At 37.7% G+C, this 17,833-nt stretch overlaps 1 long non-coding RNA gene across 2 annotated transcripts in view; it reads left to right on the top strand.

Moving 5' to 3' along the window:
- LOC121467975 overlaps positions 1-17,833 on the top strand; it is a 158,304-nt gene that overhangs the window by 16,973 nt on the left and 123,498 nt on the right. Inside the window, exon 1 of one of the 2 annotated variants that reach the window (XR_005977986.1) lies at positions 6,798-7,051. The exons of the other annotated variant lie outside the window; for it this stretch is intronic. This is a non-coding gene — a long non-coding RNA (uncharacterized LOC121467975). Of the gene's footprint in view, positions 1-6,797; positions 7,052-17,833 lie in introns of those variants that run through there. 2 annotated transcript variants of the gene reach the window in all.

Raw genomic sequence — 17,833 nt, 5'->3', positions numbered from 1 at the left:
CCTCTGCATACGTGAGTGAACGAGATTTGAATTTTGAATTCGATTTTTGATTAGCTTCATGCTCGACTGCACCGGGAATGCCGACATTTTAGCCACCAGCCCCAACTTCTCTATTTCGTCAACATTATTCCTAATGGAAAAGCAATCACAATATGTATTTAAACTAGCTTGTTAAAGTTTTAAGATTGTTTTTATTCTTTAGATGTTGCACTGAATTGTATAGGGTTTTTATTTATCCTTAACTTACTTTTAAATAATTATCCAAATTAAAAAGAAATGTTTGTTGTTCTTTGTTGAACCATATTTTTAAGGATTTATTTATATATTTTTAGAGAAGTAGAAATAGAAGCTTACACTTTTTTTTAATAACTTTACTTCAAAGAAACTACTCTTCAAATATAGTTTAACATTTTCCATTTGAACTTAAAATCCTGCTGCATTTCTCTCTTTTGACTTCAAATAAATTGAGATGAACATAAAACCAACTGGCTAAGAACATTTGCCTTCAATTTCACAAATTCCCATTCCCACACTTTCATTCACATTTCTAAATGGTCTTTTTTGAATCGAAGGCTTTAGGATATTTATCACTTCAAAACCATTAAAAGGGACTTCGGTTGTGTCAACAGACTAAACTCAATTTGCGATAGTTTAACAGTTTAACTGTCAAACTACCAAAATGTGAAACATAATCTTAAACGCCGGACCATGAAATAAAACAAGTTATAAAATATTTTCACTCCGCATGGCAATTTTCTCTTGGGGGCTTGAAAAGGGGGTCGAACTTTTGGCCAGCAGCTGGCCATGCAAATTGCATATGACCCCGGATTTGGTTATTAGAATTGCATTGGATTGGATTTGAAATTGAAATATTTAACACATTTTCCGGGGCACCAGATGGGTCAAAAACATTGGCCCAATTCCTGCCATTTCCCCAGCGGGTTATTCATTTCCATATTGCCCGTGAGATTGCGCCCCAATTTTGTTTTTTTTTTTTTTTTTTTCTGTTTTAGTTTCGGATAGCGATCCTCTACCTGATGATTAGGATGATGTGGATAGGGCTGATGATTACAGATGAGTGGGCAGGAATTGCGCAATCAGGCGCAAACAACGAAAACAGAAACGATTCGAATCCAAAACCAAACCAAACCAAACCGAACCAAACTAAACTAAACGAAATAAAATAAAAGCAGCCGAAATGAAATGAAATGAAAGAAAAGGAAAGCAAAGGAAGCCAAATCAGGACAGCAGCAGCCCTTAGATCATATCGATGTTAGTCCCTCGAGGCAGGATAAACGGACAGGGACCAAGGATGAGCCCAAGACAACAGCCACTAATGCACGGGGAGAAAAAGTAGAGCATATTGTCAAACATTTAAAACAAACACTTTGCAAATTGAATGACTGATTTAAATCTAAGATTGAGACATCAAAATGAGATCCTTCAATTAAAAATATAATGTTTTTATGTTAGTTTATTAAATAATAGTCAAGTTTTTAATAATCCAATATTTGTACACTATCTCTTATGAATAAATTTCATGTATTTATGCCAAAATATGTAAGATAATAATTTCCTACTGATTATTGAGAGCCTTTTAAAATTATCATAAAATTGGTTTTGATAATTTGTTTGTCTTTTAGTAAGAAACCAATGAAATTGAAAATGAACTTAAGATTAGGAGACCTTTTTTCTCTCTGTGCACAACTAGAACAACAACAACTGCTGATAAAAGTATTTCAATTAGTGATGGCAAATGGTCGCATATAAGTACCTATCTCCCCTGTTGTTCACCATGTTGTTCTTGTTGCCGGGGCAAATCAATATACATAAATGATGACATCTTAAATAATTTGTAAATTGCCGGCTGCCGCAAATGTACACAAAAACAACAACAACACGATCCATTTAAGGTATATATATATTATATATATATATATATTTATATATATATATATATATATATGTGGGTGATGTGGAGTATAAGATAGATGTTGAATGTGTCTCTCACTTGAATGCCTTATTTTCACCCTCGGGGCGACAACGCCAACGCCAAAGCCAGCTTAACAACAACAATGTCAGGACAATAACAGGACAAGCTTTTCGCAAAATACAAAAAAAAAAAACCAAAAACAACAACAACAATACGAAGAGGAAAATTACCAACAACAATGACGTCTAGGGATGACGACGGTTGACACGAAGGACCGCCTCGCCCAAGCTCAAATTGGAAATAACCAAAGAGTCCTTATGAATGGGGGCACCCATGAAAGAAGGGTCCCAGAAAAATAGAACTGAAAAAATCATGGATGGACCATGTCCGCAAAACAAGAAGTCAGACCGGTAGTTTTATAAGACAACTGGAAGTTACTTATGTGCTATGACAAAAAATTAGAAAACTTTTTAGATCTGTTACCAAATGTACTTTTGTAGATGCTCAATATAAATATGAATATAGCATTTTTAAAGTTACTTTTAACTAAACCTATAAAATTATAGGCCAAAGATAATATATCTTTCTTTTAAACGTTTTGTTTTTGAAAACCCGTCAGTTATTGAAAACTTAATAAAATTTTTCCTCCATATAAAGTTTTGTATTATAAATCTATAACTATTTTATGAACAAATTGTACAAATAATCCAAAAAGTAATATTTATATTAGCTTATCCTTTTGTTTTTGACAATTAGAGAATATAAAATGACAAAAATTGTAATTAGTACATCGACTAAATAGATATTTTTATGGTACTTAGACAATGGGTGCCTTTTAAGGAAAGAATTTTTAAGAATAAAGAATTTTGTAATGAATATTTTAACTTCAATTAACTTTAAATGAAATGTTGTAAAACTTAATTTATAGTTGTAGTACAACTGTACTTTAATGAGAGACGCGACTATTAATTTTTATATCAAAACAAATGATTAGAAGGGGCACCCTAAAAAACCAACAACACCAAAACGCAATCAGTATCTTCCTCGTCATATAAAGTTTTGTATTTTTTTTTTTTGGATGCGGTGGGTTTGATTTTCGAGGCGACTGTAAGGGGAGGATTCGAAGGGAGGAGGGTCCTTGCTTTTTTTTTGGCCTAGGCGCTGCCATTTTATTAGAAAACGCCATGTAGAAAGACGGCGATAGCAAATTCACCATTTTGTCACACACGCAGGACATCAGACACACACACACGCACACACACACATAGGGAAAGGCAGAGGCAGGCGACTTTTATAAACATCCAGTCGGCGAGGTTGGCAAGCAAAAATAGCAAAAACAAGGACTCCCCCTTTGTTCTTTTTTCACCCTGTTAGCGTTTTTTTTTTCTTTTACAACAAGAAATCCTCCCCTTTGGCGGTGGTGACAAATCTGAAAAGGACGAAGTCCTCGACTAAGTGAAACTCACCACGACAGCGACGCCGGCAGAAAACCACCCTTAGTCCTTGCTCCTCTTTACACTCACTCTCTCTGGCTCTGTCTGGCTCTCTCTCTCTCTCATTCTCTCTCTCTTTGGCTCTCTTTTCGCTCTCGAGTGTGTCTTGGTTGTCCTTTGAGAAGCACTTGGCCAATGGTGACACATGACCACCGGGACTACCCGCACACCATCACCTTTTATTATCCTCTCACTCACACATACTCACACACACCCACACGCATGAGCCGTTAATTTTCCCGGTTTTTTTCCGTGGGTTTTCTTCTCAGTTTTCCTTTTTGTATTTTATTTTGTTTGGGGCCTGAGTGCAAAACTATCCGGAATTGGGGCAACAAGTGGTTGGAGGATCGTTGAGGATGATTTGGGAGGTTCTATTATACATCCCGCCGTTAATTTCATTAAAATATTTGTAATTACATTGGCTCAGAAGTTTGTTAACAACTCATTATTAAATAGTGAGCAATGTGGAATTTTGGAGGGTATGCGCCAAAACTGAAATTGGATTGTGGAAAGAAAACCAGACAAACAAATTCCTGTGAGGTTAACAGAGTAACATTGTATTAATATCTGTTCCGCCTCATCTATATTTTAGATTTAAGATTTTTAATTTTGTCATTTACTTTCAAATCGTAATTGATTTTAAATACAAAATTGAGCCAAAATTATTTTCCATTTTTCTATAACCAGAAAATATTTTGTATAAAATGGGAAGTTTATAATTTAAAACTGAATTGAATTTTGCCCTTCAGTGATCTTGAATACCCTACACTGTGCAAACTTTTTCGCAACCGAAAGTCGCCCGCGAATAACACATAACAACCCTGTCTTATTTCGGAGTGCAAAGAATCCACCCCCAAGGCAAACTCGCTGAAGACGAAGCCTGTTTTCTTGTTTTTTTTTTGTTTTGTTTTGCCACCACAGCGAAAGAAACCCAAGTAGAGTGTCGTCACCGTCCCACAGATGGCGCCACCTGATGCGTTGATGCGTTGGCGGCCAGATGGCGGTAGTGTGCGCAAATAGGGGAGTTTTTTTTGAACAATTCTTAAATTACTTTTGAAATTATCTAAATTTATTAAAAATTCTAATGGTAGTAATACAAAATTATTAAGTTTGCTACTAATTACCTACACCACTATTTTTATGTATAGGATAAAAAGAGGAATGAGATATTCAAGGGCTAAAAGCTGTCCAGTGAGGGCATAAAAAAAAGGATAAATTACTTAACGAACTTTGACAAGAGGAGTAAAAAAGTGGGGAAATAAACCGAGGAATCAAGGAGGTGGTCCGGCAGTGCATAAATTTCCGACCCATCACCATATGTGTGTGGGTGCATGGGGTTGGGATAAAGTTCGTGGGTGTGTGGGTTCGTAGAGAACAACAAACAGCTGGCGGTCATATTTTCCAGTCAACAAGGCAGCAACAAACATTACCGGGCTGTCGGATCTGCCTACTGCATCCATCCCAGAATTCTGCCAGTTTTTCGCCCAGTTTTCCTTGGATTTTTCGGGCAGCTGCTGTTGGCTTTTAAGCAGAAGCTCACACATATGTATATGTATGTTATGAAACGCGGGGGATTGAGGGGGATTCCCGAATCCCGGCACGGGCTCTTTATTAGAGTGACCCCAAAATGGAGCTCGCAAGTCGGTGGTCCCTGAAATTCTCGTCATTCCACATGGAGCCCCCCGGATTTTTGGCCTTGTGAGCCAGACACTGGGCTTTCGAGCGCCTATTGCATTCCACTTGACTCGGAAAACTCTTCACGGTATGTCAAGTATTCATTTTGCAGTTGTTTTTTATTACAGTTTGAAATTAAATTATATCGAAAATAATGCCGTAGCCACGGGCTATATGGGGGTCATAATTGAAATTAAAAAAATCATTTTTATACAGTGGACCATAGAAGAACAATTTTTTCTTGTTTCATTTTAAACTCTTTCGCATTGAGCATTTTTGTACTTTTATTTTAAGTGTTTTATATACTCATATTATTGAGTATTTTTATTTTTCTACTTTGTCTACATTATTGATTTAATTACTGTTCTAAGGCATTTATGTACATATGTACATACATTAAAGCGGTGTTTGTACAAATACCGAATACTTTAAGAGATATAATAACAATTTTGAATTAAACTATATTGTTCGAGAGTGACTAACAACTTCTTATAATTTACAACACAGTTAAACGAAGTTATATTAGGATTTTTAAAAAACTTATACTTAAAATGAACATAAGAAAACCAAAGTATGGAAAGAAATACCAAAAATAAGATTTATAACACCGTTTTCGAGCAAATTATCGCTGACTGTTATGGCCAATTTCCCGTTTTTGCCATATTCGACGTTACCATTTTCGCCACGTATTTTTTTCGGCCCTCTCCTGGGGTCGAACCAAAATGGCTGCCTCTGCTGCCCATCCATTTTCATCCAGCCAGGCTGGGGCAGCCCCAATTTTCCCGTTCTCATTTCCATTTCCATTTCACTACCCATCCTGGACACACTCAATTTTCACAGGCGAGTGTGCGGGTGTGTGTGTGTGTGTGTGTGTCCAGTCCATAGCCAAAAGTTATGGATTCAACTTTTGGCCAATTTAATTTTCTCGCCTGAAACGGCTACAGAGCAACGTCAGCAGCAGCATTCACAATCACCCCACTTGACCAGACCACCACCACCACCCACTGGAAAGGCCACCCAATCACCCACTCACCCACACACATGTGCGTAGTGCGTGTGCATTGTGAGGACGTGGTCGACTGTGCTGTTGGCCATGGCTGATGAGGCTGATGATGCCCACGATGCCCACGATGCCCGTGATGCTGGCCAAAACCCCACTGAAACCCACCCAAAACAACTGGACCCAACTGAACCGTACCGAACGATAGACCGAAGAAGCCTACACTGCCAGAAATAAGGGAAGCATTTGGATTTAGCGAACAATCTATAGCCCACAATTCAAAAAGCCGTTAGCTTATACATATTTCATTTTCACAAGTAGTAGCACTTTTACAACGAAATACAAGAAATTAGTTCAAATGATATGTATGCACAGCTGTGGACAAAGTAATATTAGTCTTTAAGTTTATGGAAAATGCGTATTTGAATACAAATTAATAGACTAATTGTCTTATGCCTTTAAATTGTCCCATTTATATTATTGCGACCGCAACTGTATATGTATGTCGGGAACCGATACAAACTTGTACAGGTAATTTAATGTATGTATGTATTCTTGTTTTAATTTCGTCAGCATCGCTGAGAACTGCAATCTAAACAACTGTAAATCTCTTTGGAGAGATTTTGTATGTATACTAGGGCAATTTGAGGAGATATGGAGAGATAAGACGAGACAAGAGCACCTTATCTCTTCGATCTGCGCAGTCAGTCGCTCGTTATCGTTTTTGTGTGCAAACGTCGATGCAAATAAACGATTTTAAATTAAATTAAACTTCGGTTTCGGCACCATTTTGGCCACGCTCATTTTATAAATCAACTAAGTGAACTTATAGTAATTGTTCACCCAATTTTAAGAAAGAAATCTACACATAAATGGAAAGTGATGGAAGTCAGTAATCAATCTATGGAAAATTTGGAATCGCAAATGACATAAAAATAACGGATTTTGAAGGTAATATCGTATTAGTAACTCTTTAAAAGTCTGCTGGATTTTTAAAGTAAACCATGGAAAAGCGAAACAGCCAACTTCATAAGGTTATAACACGTAAATACATTTATTACAATTAAAATATACTTTTTCAAAGTCAGCTACAATCATTCCTAAATGAATATGAGGAATTTAATTTAAGACGCTTAATTTGAAATTAAAAGTACTGGTATAACTAGGACTTCAAACCTATTAAATTTTCTTACAATCATATCGCACTTATCTTACATTGCTTTTAGTTGCGGTGGCTGAAGATTATTGATGAAGATAAGCTCTCTTTTCGAAAAATAGAATAAAAGAGAATGTGATGAGAGTTTCGTTAAGAAAGAGAGAAAAGAGCTGAATCAGCATAGATTGTATAGTATTGTATTAAACTAATAGCAGTGCTTAAAAAACAAAGAAGTTCTTTAATCATAAAATTTAAAGTGATTTTATTTCTGATAATGCAACTTATTTGAAGAAATAGGTAGAGATTAGTGGCTTAACATATATGGAAAGCTTAAAGAGAACGTTTACTGTTTTAGCAATTTTCTTTTTAAAGTTGCTTTCTCATTTAAAGTATTTATTTTATTTTACCAACATTTTCTGACAGTGTTGTTAACTGAACCGAGACTCTCGTGCTGAGGCCCGCATTTACAGATGATTTAGCTCATGTTTAAGGCCAGGACTCTTTGCTCTCGACCCGAGGCGGTGCGTCTGTGTGTGTCTGTTCGTGTGTGTGTGTGTGGACACATTGTGCCCCATTAGTTTCTGGCCCAACAGCAACAACAACAAGAACAACAACAACAGCAGCCAAAGCAAAGGAGTCAAAAGGAGCAGCCAAATTTGCATCGAAGCTCCTTTTCCATGTGTGTACAGAATTTGTGGAATTTTGCTGCTCTGTGAATGTGTCCCAAGCTCCAAAGTGGTTGTTGTTCCAGTTGTTGTTGTTCTTGTTTATTTTGTTGTATTTATTGTTGTAATAAGCAATGTTTTATGCACGCACTCTCCACAGGATGGATGGATATGGATATAGGAGGCATAGATGGATGTATGATATTCCACCCCCGAAAATTTCCTTGGGCACACGAGTGAGTGACCAGTTTTCCAGTCCATTTAATTTTGTAGCTAGCCCGCAGTTTTGCTTTTTCGTTTCGTTTTCAGGCAGGACTGCCTGCAATTTGTCCGGCTTTTTGATGATGGCTTAATAAAATTAGTTAATGCCTTTTCGACATGTGTGTGTCTGCGTGTGTGTGTGTGTGTGTGTGTGTGTGTGTGTTTTCTTGTAGTGTTTTTCCCGACTGCATTTGACACTCTAAAATTTCCCTGCGGAGATCAGGAAAATCGTGTGTACGTAAATAGATTGCAGCAGCTATCAGAACTATATATTTATGCATTTTAATTCTATTTATTAGCCGTCACCGACAAGTTTGCCCCTCATAAACATCACACAAATGCCCAAAGGATGAACCTTATTGGGTTCCATTTATTGAGCTAAAATGAAACATAAATTGTATATTTTGGCAAAAAAAAATTAAACAAAAATTAAGATACATATATGGCAAAGGGATCAAGGAAAGAAATGACTTTTGTGAGTTCAAGTGAGATGGGATTAAGGCATTGAATTGGTTTTAGTTACTTTAACTTTATAGAAAAAAAATGTATGATGGCTGCTATTTCAAAAGCTTAAGAAAATAACGAGCACATCTTATTCTTTTAGAAATAAAACTTGTTTGTAAATATTAGTATTGAAATTGGAGGTTTTCAAAGAAACTAACACTAAACTATATCTTAAAAAAGGTTTATTGACTAAATACTGAAAATTTATCAATTGCTCTTTGAGTTCACAATATAATAAAGTTTTATATTGTTCATGGTTATAAGTAGAATCAATCGATCGATTGACGCCCTGCTTACACAATACCAGTTATAGGGTGACCTTTGGCAAGGGAAAATGCTGTTTTTATCATCCCAAAGCCCACACATTTTCGCTGCCTGATTTCAAAAATTTGCTCGGCCCCCAGGAATGTCGTCTTGGTGCTTTCCTTTCGTCCTGCGGGCTGAGGAGTCGGCAAAGTTGCGCTGAAAAAAAAGGCAACCAAGTACAGCTACTTTCAAGTTGAACTTTCACCCACACACATACATACACACACTCGCATCCATACACACACGCACACATGTTTAACCAAGCGAGTCTTGAGTGTATGAGTTGAAGTGGAGCAACTTCATCTGACGCTCCTGCAACTTGGGGCTAACTTTTCAGGGATATCAGGGAGGATACGCTTTGAAAGAATGCCGACAAGACTGTCCCCACCACTGGCGTAGCTCAAAAGGGGAATTTTTAAAAACTTATCAAAGGGTTTTATAAAACATTTTCAGAAGCGTTTTGCCTATCTAACTTACAAAATTGAAAGAGCTTGGAACAAAATACTATAATTTAGGTAAAGCCAATAATATTTTAAATCAATTAGTGAGATAGTTATATTTTTTCCACAATTTTATGTCAGCCTAAAAGATATATAGTGTCTTTACTTTGAATGCTTGAATTTAAGAATCCATAGTGAAAATTTATACGCTAAAATTTCACATCAAGAGGTATCAGCAAAATGCTAAAATTTTCTAGTGACACAAATAATTAACTATATTTTTAAGAACAATCAAAATTACAAAAATTGCAAACTTATTAATTTTTTTCTGGGAAGACACATCTAATACGTAATCTTATTTACAGAAAAGCATTTTCGGTCATTACAAAATTATGAATTATATCAAATTCATCTAGATTTTGTAACCCCTTTAATTTAACCCTATGATGGACCTTTTTAGCAAGCCCCCCTTCACAGAACCCCTGTCATTCTGCCCGTTGTTTGGTTTTGTTTAGCTTAATTTGTGCACTTGCTTTGATGTGTCGACTCACTCACCGACTTGGTCTTGTGGCCCCCTTGAAAATGGGGACTGGCATTTTATATATCATTTTCTTGAGGATGCTCTTCTTGGGCCGTTTTGCGATTATCTGACGAGTGGCACTCCTGGTGCCTCCGCTCCAGTTAGTTCTTCCCGTGAATTCCGTTGAGGATGTGGCTGGCAATTGGATTGAGCTGGGTGTACTTGTATATAGTACATATACATTCACCTGCCGGGGTCCGCAGGTGTGAATCGCACATATAAACATATGAGAGTTAAGAACTGGAGAGCTGGAGTGCCGTACTTTGGCCTTTAAATGCCAAAGAAAGCTATTCAGGATGTCCTCAAGTTCCACGCTGCTTCCAGCTCTTCCGCGTCCTTGTTATTTTTTTTCTTTTGAAAAAGAAGGGGTCTCAATTAAGTGGCGTCTGACGTCATTTGAGGAAATGTTCCTAGCCTTGAGAAGGAACCTAAATTATAAATATAACATTATTAGTAGAATTTAAAGAGTCTTTTGGTATTATTCGTGAAATTTGGATTGTGAAGTTAGTTTAATAAGACAAAATTTTATTTAAATCTAAACCAAATAGTTTTATTATCATGCATAAACTATAAATAATTTTCTATTTAGACCAAATGGTAGTAATTTTCTGACTTTAATTTTATCAATATTGATTTCTAAAGAAAACTTTAATTTGTAAATGTTTTATAAACAGTAAAAAATATTTTAAACTTATGCGAAGGGTTTTATATAATACGTAACTTGTTATAGTCACTCGACTAGTATTATATATTTAATTGGTGTTACTATTTCTGTTGTGTTTATAATGAGCAAGAAAACCATACGATTTATGAAATAGTAACCCAGAAAACCAGATGAAATATTGAATGGTGGCCAAACCCATTTCCCAGTTGGGCTATTAATTCTCGGAAGCTCAGTCTTCGGTAAAATCTTGCCTCATTGTTCTCGGGCAATCAAGTGCACTTGTCACGATCTCCCCCCAACTACTGAAAATGTTTTATTTTCTGGTTTCTAGGTGTGTGCCGAGTGTCGAGAGCGGCGTCACCGAACCGAGATAAGATCGCTTCCAATCCAATTCGAAATCCCAAAAACCCAAAAGACTACAATCCAAAATCCAAGACACACAGTCCATAGCCCCAAACCCTTAAGCCAATCCCGAATCCATTCATAAAAATTTCAGCTGCTTAATATGCAAGCTTCGTCTGCGTTTTTCAACCTCTTCAGCCGATGGGTAATTTCTGCTGTAATTTTCTTTGACTGGCCAATTGCTTTTCCTTTTATGAAGTGTCACATGAAATTTTGTAATTTTCGTATCCATCACAGGTGGAATAAAGCCAGGTAGACGGGCGTTTAAAGTGTCAGGCGACACTCGTTGGGAAATTTGTCAGGGTTTGGCAGCCGACTGCTCGCGGTCAGTGTAGTTTTGGCCATTATGGAAATTGCCAGAATGTAATGCAGGCCAAAAAACCCATTCCCTTTCCCCACTTTGACCCACTGCACAGGAGAAAAATAGAATGACACCTAAAAGTATGAAAGCCTTGAGGTAAAAGCAACATTATAATATTGCAATTACAATTTTAATAACTTTATGATAATCATGAAAGATTGGCCTGGCCAAATTAAAATAAAAAATATTTAAACTTACTGTCGCATTTTAATTATATACCCATTTTTCGCCCCGTGTGGTATTGCTCTCTTGGCAATTTATGCCGCCGCACACTTGTGGGCCAACTTATGGCGCATAAATTGTCGACCAACAACATAATTAATTTCAATTGACTCCGAAACTAACAGCAAACTGCAAACTGCAAGGGGTTTGGGTTCCGAAACTTCGGCTCGGTTTGGTTTGGTTTTGGTTTGGATAATGTTGTTTAGACAATATGTTCAATAAAACTTTCCTGCCTGCCTTGAAACACCACCGCCAAATTGAAAACCCCCTTTGAAATCCCCGCCAACAGATGCCCCCGAATATGCAAAGCTGGTCAAAAGTTTACGGCTCTGCCATGGCTGTCAGTGTTGTCAAAATAAATGTTTTGTAGCCACCAACTTACCTTATCTAGACATCTTGGCGTATAACTTGAACAATTAGAAAATTGTGTCAAAGAAGACTGCCCCTGAAAATATTTAATATTAATGATGGTGAATTTTTGGTATGGTTTTTACTTCTTTTGAAAGCTTCCAGAAAGGTGACACATATTTGACACATTTCTTCTGGTATTTCTCGGTTTCCAAATTTTCAGAAGCCATAAGTCGAGTTTTTAAAAATCGATTTAAAGCTCTACTAGTTTGTGCTGTTGTTATCCTTAATATGAATTCGAATTGTTTAGCTCTCTTATTTTTACTCAGAAGGATTTACATCTAGCTATTAAAATGTAGCTTTTAACTGCTTGTCACATAGAGATGGCAACTCTGGCGGCTGCAGGGAAGCTGAAGGCGAAACAGGGTAACTGGGAAGGAGGCGTGGGGGCGGGGCGGCTACAACAACTGACCCGCCAACATTGTGTAAGCGAAGATTTATGAGAGTTTGCCCAAAAACTTGCCACATACTCACTGATACACACACACACACACACAAACATATAGAAAACGGGCAGCCAAATGCAACACTGCGTCCGCTTTTCGTGACTGTACTTCCGGTGCGGTGACTGTACTTTTGCGCCATGTGGAGGGGGATGTGGAATGTGGGATGTGTGTGAGTGTGATTTTGTATGCGCCCTGCAATTTGCATAGAAAGTGTCACCACAAATTTCGGCCGGAGGCTGCTGTGCTGTGTCCAACCTTTTCTTAATTTGCTGTGAAACTATTGTCAACAAAGCGTGGCAAAGCGTGCACCAAAACGACCCGGAGCTGAAAACTGAAAGCTGCATACTGGGAAACTGGTAACTGAAAACCGGAGCTTGGCTGGCCAAGTTAAATAGCCTGAAATTGTTCGACTTCCGGCGGTGGCTGTGGCCGGTCCTGTGGATCCGCCTCGGGTCGTTTGTCAGCGGCGCTTTTTCTGCATTTAGCCACTAACTTCAAGCGGAAGGAGCTGTACTGTACTAAAAAGTGTGTGAGAGAGAGACATATAAATTGGACCCGTAGCAGCTTGTCCTCATCTCCAAGTGGGCGAGAGAAAAGGAAACGAATGGGAAGCTGAAGAATTAACCATAAACTTTATGAGCGGTACAGTTGCCTCACACTCACCATAAACTCTAAGTGCTGAAAACTTAACCTCAAAGTGTTGGTCCTAGTAGTGTTGAAAAACTGTAAACTGTTTGAGTAAACGAAGCACCCAAGTTTTGAGAGCAACTTTCATGGCTCTCTAATTTTTTGAATATTTTAAATTATGGAATATGTTCTCTGGTTAAGTGATAAGCCACTTGAGTTAAATCCACTAAATGTGCAATTTTCAAGTGAAAAACTATTAATTTACGATGAATTAAACCAAGTTATAGGTGCAATTAAAATTATATAGATCCCCTAATTTGCATACCTCTTAAATCGCTGCCATTTTGTGACTGACATAACTCGACAAATCCCCCAGAAATGTGGTGCCGTCTTTCGTGCCTGGCAAAAGGGCAAAACTTAAACACTTAATCTTTTCATTTAATGTTAATTTGTTTGTTTTTATCGACATATTTTTGCCCAACTATCTGTTTGTTTGTTGTTGTTTTTTTGCTTTATTTTTGTGGGGATTGTGAGGGAGTTGGTTGGGATTGTTGGTTGGTGGTTTTTTAAGCTTGTTACGACAACAAACTCATTTCACGTTATGACAAATTGCTGCCAATCAACATAATTCTGCGGCCAGGCCCCCTATTACCCCAATCCCTCCTAAAAGAAAAGTGGAAAAGAGCGAAAAGTTTTGCCACAGCCCCTCTGATTAAAAGGGGGTGTGCGGTGGGGATATTGCTAGATATAGATATAGTTGCGATGGCAGGGGGGCTTTCCCCAAATACGTTATGCCTCGATGGCGCTGCTCACTTTAACGCTCATTGCTATTGCCACGCCCACTCATCAGTGTCACTAAATAAGCGCGAGAGCCTCCGTCACCGAACGTCTTCCCTGGTAAAGCCACTCCATCCACAAAACCATCGAAAATCACCCAACGACCACCCCAAATCCTCGTTGTTGCTGTTGTTCTTGTTGTTGTTGTTGTGGTTGTCGTTGTTAGGCTATGACCTCGAAAACAGTTGACAGTTTGAGTTGTTTTCGAAACGGGACGTGGTGGTAGGAGATCCGATGGTTTTGAAAATTTACACAAGAAAAAATTGTAAATAATACATTAGTCTATGACAGAGATAGGATATCTTAAATAGTTATAATAACATTTTTGAAAATTAATTAACAAGATCAGTTGTTATTAAAAGGAAAACAGATTACGCAATTAAAAACCAAACATTCGTTTATTCTACAGGTCGAATATATTTTGAAGACATAAACTAAATTTTCATGCTACCAGTTCAATTTCTGTGGTACAAACATTCTCTACAACATTTTTACTTTTACTCACATTGATCTAAGATTTTTAATAACATAAAATATATTCAGAATATAACAATTGATATTTTAGTTTTTTTCGAGTTCTCTGATTATAGGAATATATACAAAGTAGTTAAATAAAAACTATCTTTATTTATTAAATTTGAAATCAAAGTTAGTGTTAGGTAAAGTTATCTCGTAAAGCTCCTCTCTAAGTTACCAAGCTACCTTAGGATATTATAATTTCTGTTTGTGTACAAAATATTATGGTGGTATATGGCTGCGAGGAAACCAACTTGAAACTGCCTGAAATTTCAGGACTCTTTTTTGTGATAATTGCGGCGCATGAATTACAATTAATTCGCAAGGATTCGTGCCGCTGGCTTTGGCTGCCTTTCCGCTCTGTCCGCGTGTCGTTAGCAGCGCCTGTTTATTATTCCGTTAATTTTTTCAGCTCACCCACACTCAAAACCACTGAGCCACCTCCCAAATACCCCAGCACCCAACCACCAACAACTAACTCTTTCGCTTTGGTGGTGCTGTCTCCTTGGGGCGAACTCACCTTTTGTGGACCTGCGACATGCAAAGCGGCGGTGACATCGCCGAAAAGGATCCCTCGAAACAGAAAAAGATATATATATATTTATGAAATGTATGTATATACGGTGGAACCGGAACCAAGCACGCAGCAAACGGTTGGAGATGTTGGTGGTGGTGACCCCGATCCTTGGGTGGTGTCAACACTCGGCTATGGCAACCATTAGGGCCCAGCTTAAGCTGATTAATACTGATGGGGTGATGAGAGCTCTTGGCTTGAAAAGAAGGGTTAAAGATAGAAAATTACGATTTATAGATCCCTTGCTGACCCACCAAAGATATGTTTTTGCAATTGGATAAAATATGCATTAAAATAAAACTTGCCTCTTTCTTTTGTTAGGTACTCTAGTCACAAATACGTTTAATTTATTTCTTTCCAAATTATAAGCTTAAATTTTTATTTCTAATTTACAAAATATTGTATCATTGAAATATAAAAAGCTATTAGGTAGACCAACATTACTAGATCTTCTAATCAGCTAATAAGTATACAAACTAGTAGATAGAGTAAAGAAAAAATCATTATTTGAGGACTCTAACTATTTCTTACTATGCCATTCAAAAAGAAGTGTGAGTTCCTCATGATTATAAGATCATCTATTGGAAAACCATCACCCACTGACTTTTCTCTACACTGTACCTTATTTTCCCAACCAATTAGTTAGTAACCTTAACTCATAGAGCCACAAAGTGAACTCTTTATTTGACAGTTTGCACCACCGAAACATAGGGCGAAAAATAGGTTGGGCACTGGCAGTGCAAGGGCAGGAGCCACCAATTTTTATTGCTGTTGTCATCGTTTTGCACAACTCTCTGGAGCTCGAGGTCCGGAATCCGTTTTGGTTTTTTTTTTTATTTTTTCGGTTTCCCCGATCGCGCCAGACGCCAACCCGCTGTGATTTTATGAGCCGCAATTGCACAAAACATTTCTATTGAGTCAGCGTAAAAAATAAACAGCAACAACGAGTCGGTGGGGTGCTCTACCCAAGTAACCCCTCACCTTCTAGCCGAAACCCAACCCCATCCCCTGTCACCCAACCCCTGGCTTATGATTACTGTGATTATGCCGCCGCCGAAGTGCGTTATGAATTCCGCTGAGAAACTCGGACGTATGCACAATACAAATTTCTGTTATATGTTCTTAAATTAACAACAAATATCTAATAATTCAAAATAAGGTTGATTGCTTTTCAATAACTCGAAAGAATAAATCAGAATCGTAGTTCATTTGCCTCTGGTGTTCAAAAAAAGAGTTTTACACCCGTGGGTGTACAAAAAGTATAATAAAGACTTCACTGATAGCAGTAGATTTTGCCAATGGATGATTAAAACTTAAAACTTAAACTCTGCGGGCCATGTCTACAAAAAAAGAAAATTAAAAAAATGTTTTTTTTTTATATCATGAACAAAAATAATATTTAAGTTTCAGACTAAAAAAAAGTGTTTGCTTACGCTTTATTGAATGTTATATATAGTAACTCTCTAATTCATATTTGAAGCAAGTTATTTTTTCTCAGTGCAGTGGAAGGGGTCACCGGATCTGTCCGTATCGCTTACGCTTAGCAATAATAACAACTGATTTTCGGATGTATTATTACATTTCCCGCGGCGACAGCCGCTGCACCCAAATTATCACAGCCACCCTCCGAAAAAAGAACCGGGAGCTGTCATGGGTGGCGAACAGAAGGGGGTTGTGGGTTGTGGATCGAAGGCATTTCTCTGCGGTTGAGACGCAACAGAAACCACGGGATAATTTTTTTTTCGTGCGGTCGGACAGCTTCCTGGATTTGGGACTTGGCTTTACTTGGACTTGGACTTAACGAAGTTACGGGACAAAGGCGAACTGATTGTGGAGCGGAGGTGGAGCGATTATGCCAGCAATTACCATCGTCTTTTGTCACCCCGAGAAATCACCTGCTGGGCCCAATGTGGCGGCACATTGCACTTTTGTCTGACTTCCAAAAAAAGAGGCATTGAAAAAGTGCCCTCATAGGCATCATCAACTAGCATTGAGTCTCGTTGAGACAACACTTTAGTCCATTTTTTGGGTGTTATCATATATTTACTGTGATTTTGCACACTTTATGCTTAAATTGAAGCACTTGTGCGTTGAGTGGGTAAATATTTCCTGCTTGAAATAAGTGTATTAATTAAATTTACATTATTTTAACTGCAGCAAGCAAGTCCACATTATAACTTTTGTATAGAAAAGGTCACACTTATCTTCCAGTTGGCGCAGTGTGACCTTGCTACTTAATATAAATGTATATTATAGTGAAATACCTTATTTTGAGTGGGTTTTAAAAAAAGGTTTTAAAATAAAATCAGAAATATTTTTCAAATGGAATACTTTAATTGTAATCAGTCAACAACTAAGCAATATTATTTTGGTCGCAATATTGTGATGGGTCAACATGTCGCTTGAAACGGAGATGTCAAAACTATAAATAATGCATACAGAACTGCTATGCACAGCGGACTAAGCGCTGTACACAGCATTTCTGCCCCGAACCTCCACATTTGCATGGGGCACATACTATACTACTATACTATATAACTTCATTTCGGCGGATCAAGGGGATTCAGAGAGCTCTCTGGTAGTCCGTTAGTTGAGGGGCACGTAAACCATTTGTTGTTTGTCCGCCCCTCTCTGCGGCTGCAGGACCTTTGAGTTCTATCATATCCCTACTCCGCAGCCTCCTTGCCCCTTGAGTGTGCAGTGGACACAACTCAATTGGCTAAAGTTGAATTGTAGGCAAGTCTGCGCGGACATATGTACACTC

Source organism: Drosophila elegans, unplaced genomic scaffold (assembly GCF_018152505.1).
Source record: "Drosophila elegans isolate 14027-0461.03 unplaced genomic scaffold, ASM1815250v1 contig_149, whole genome shotgun sequence".
Lineage (NCBI taxonomy): Eukaryota > Metazoa > Arthropoda > Insecta > Diptera > Drosophilidae > Drosophila > Drosophila elegans.
Note: the sequence above shows the minus strand (reverse complement) of the source record. Positions and strands in the feature narration are given on the sequence as shown.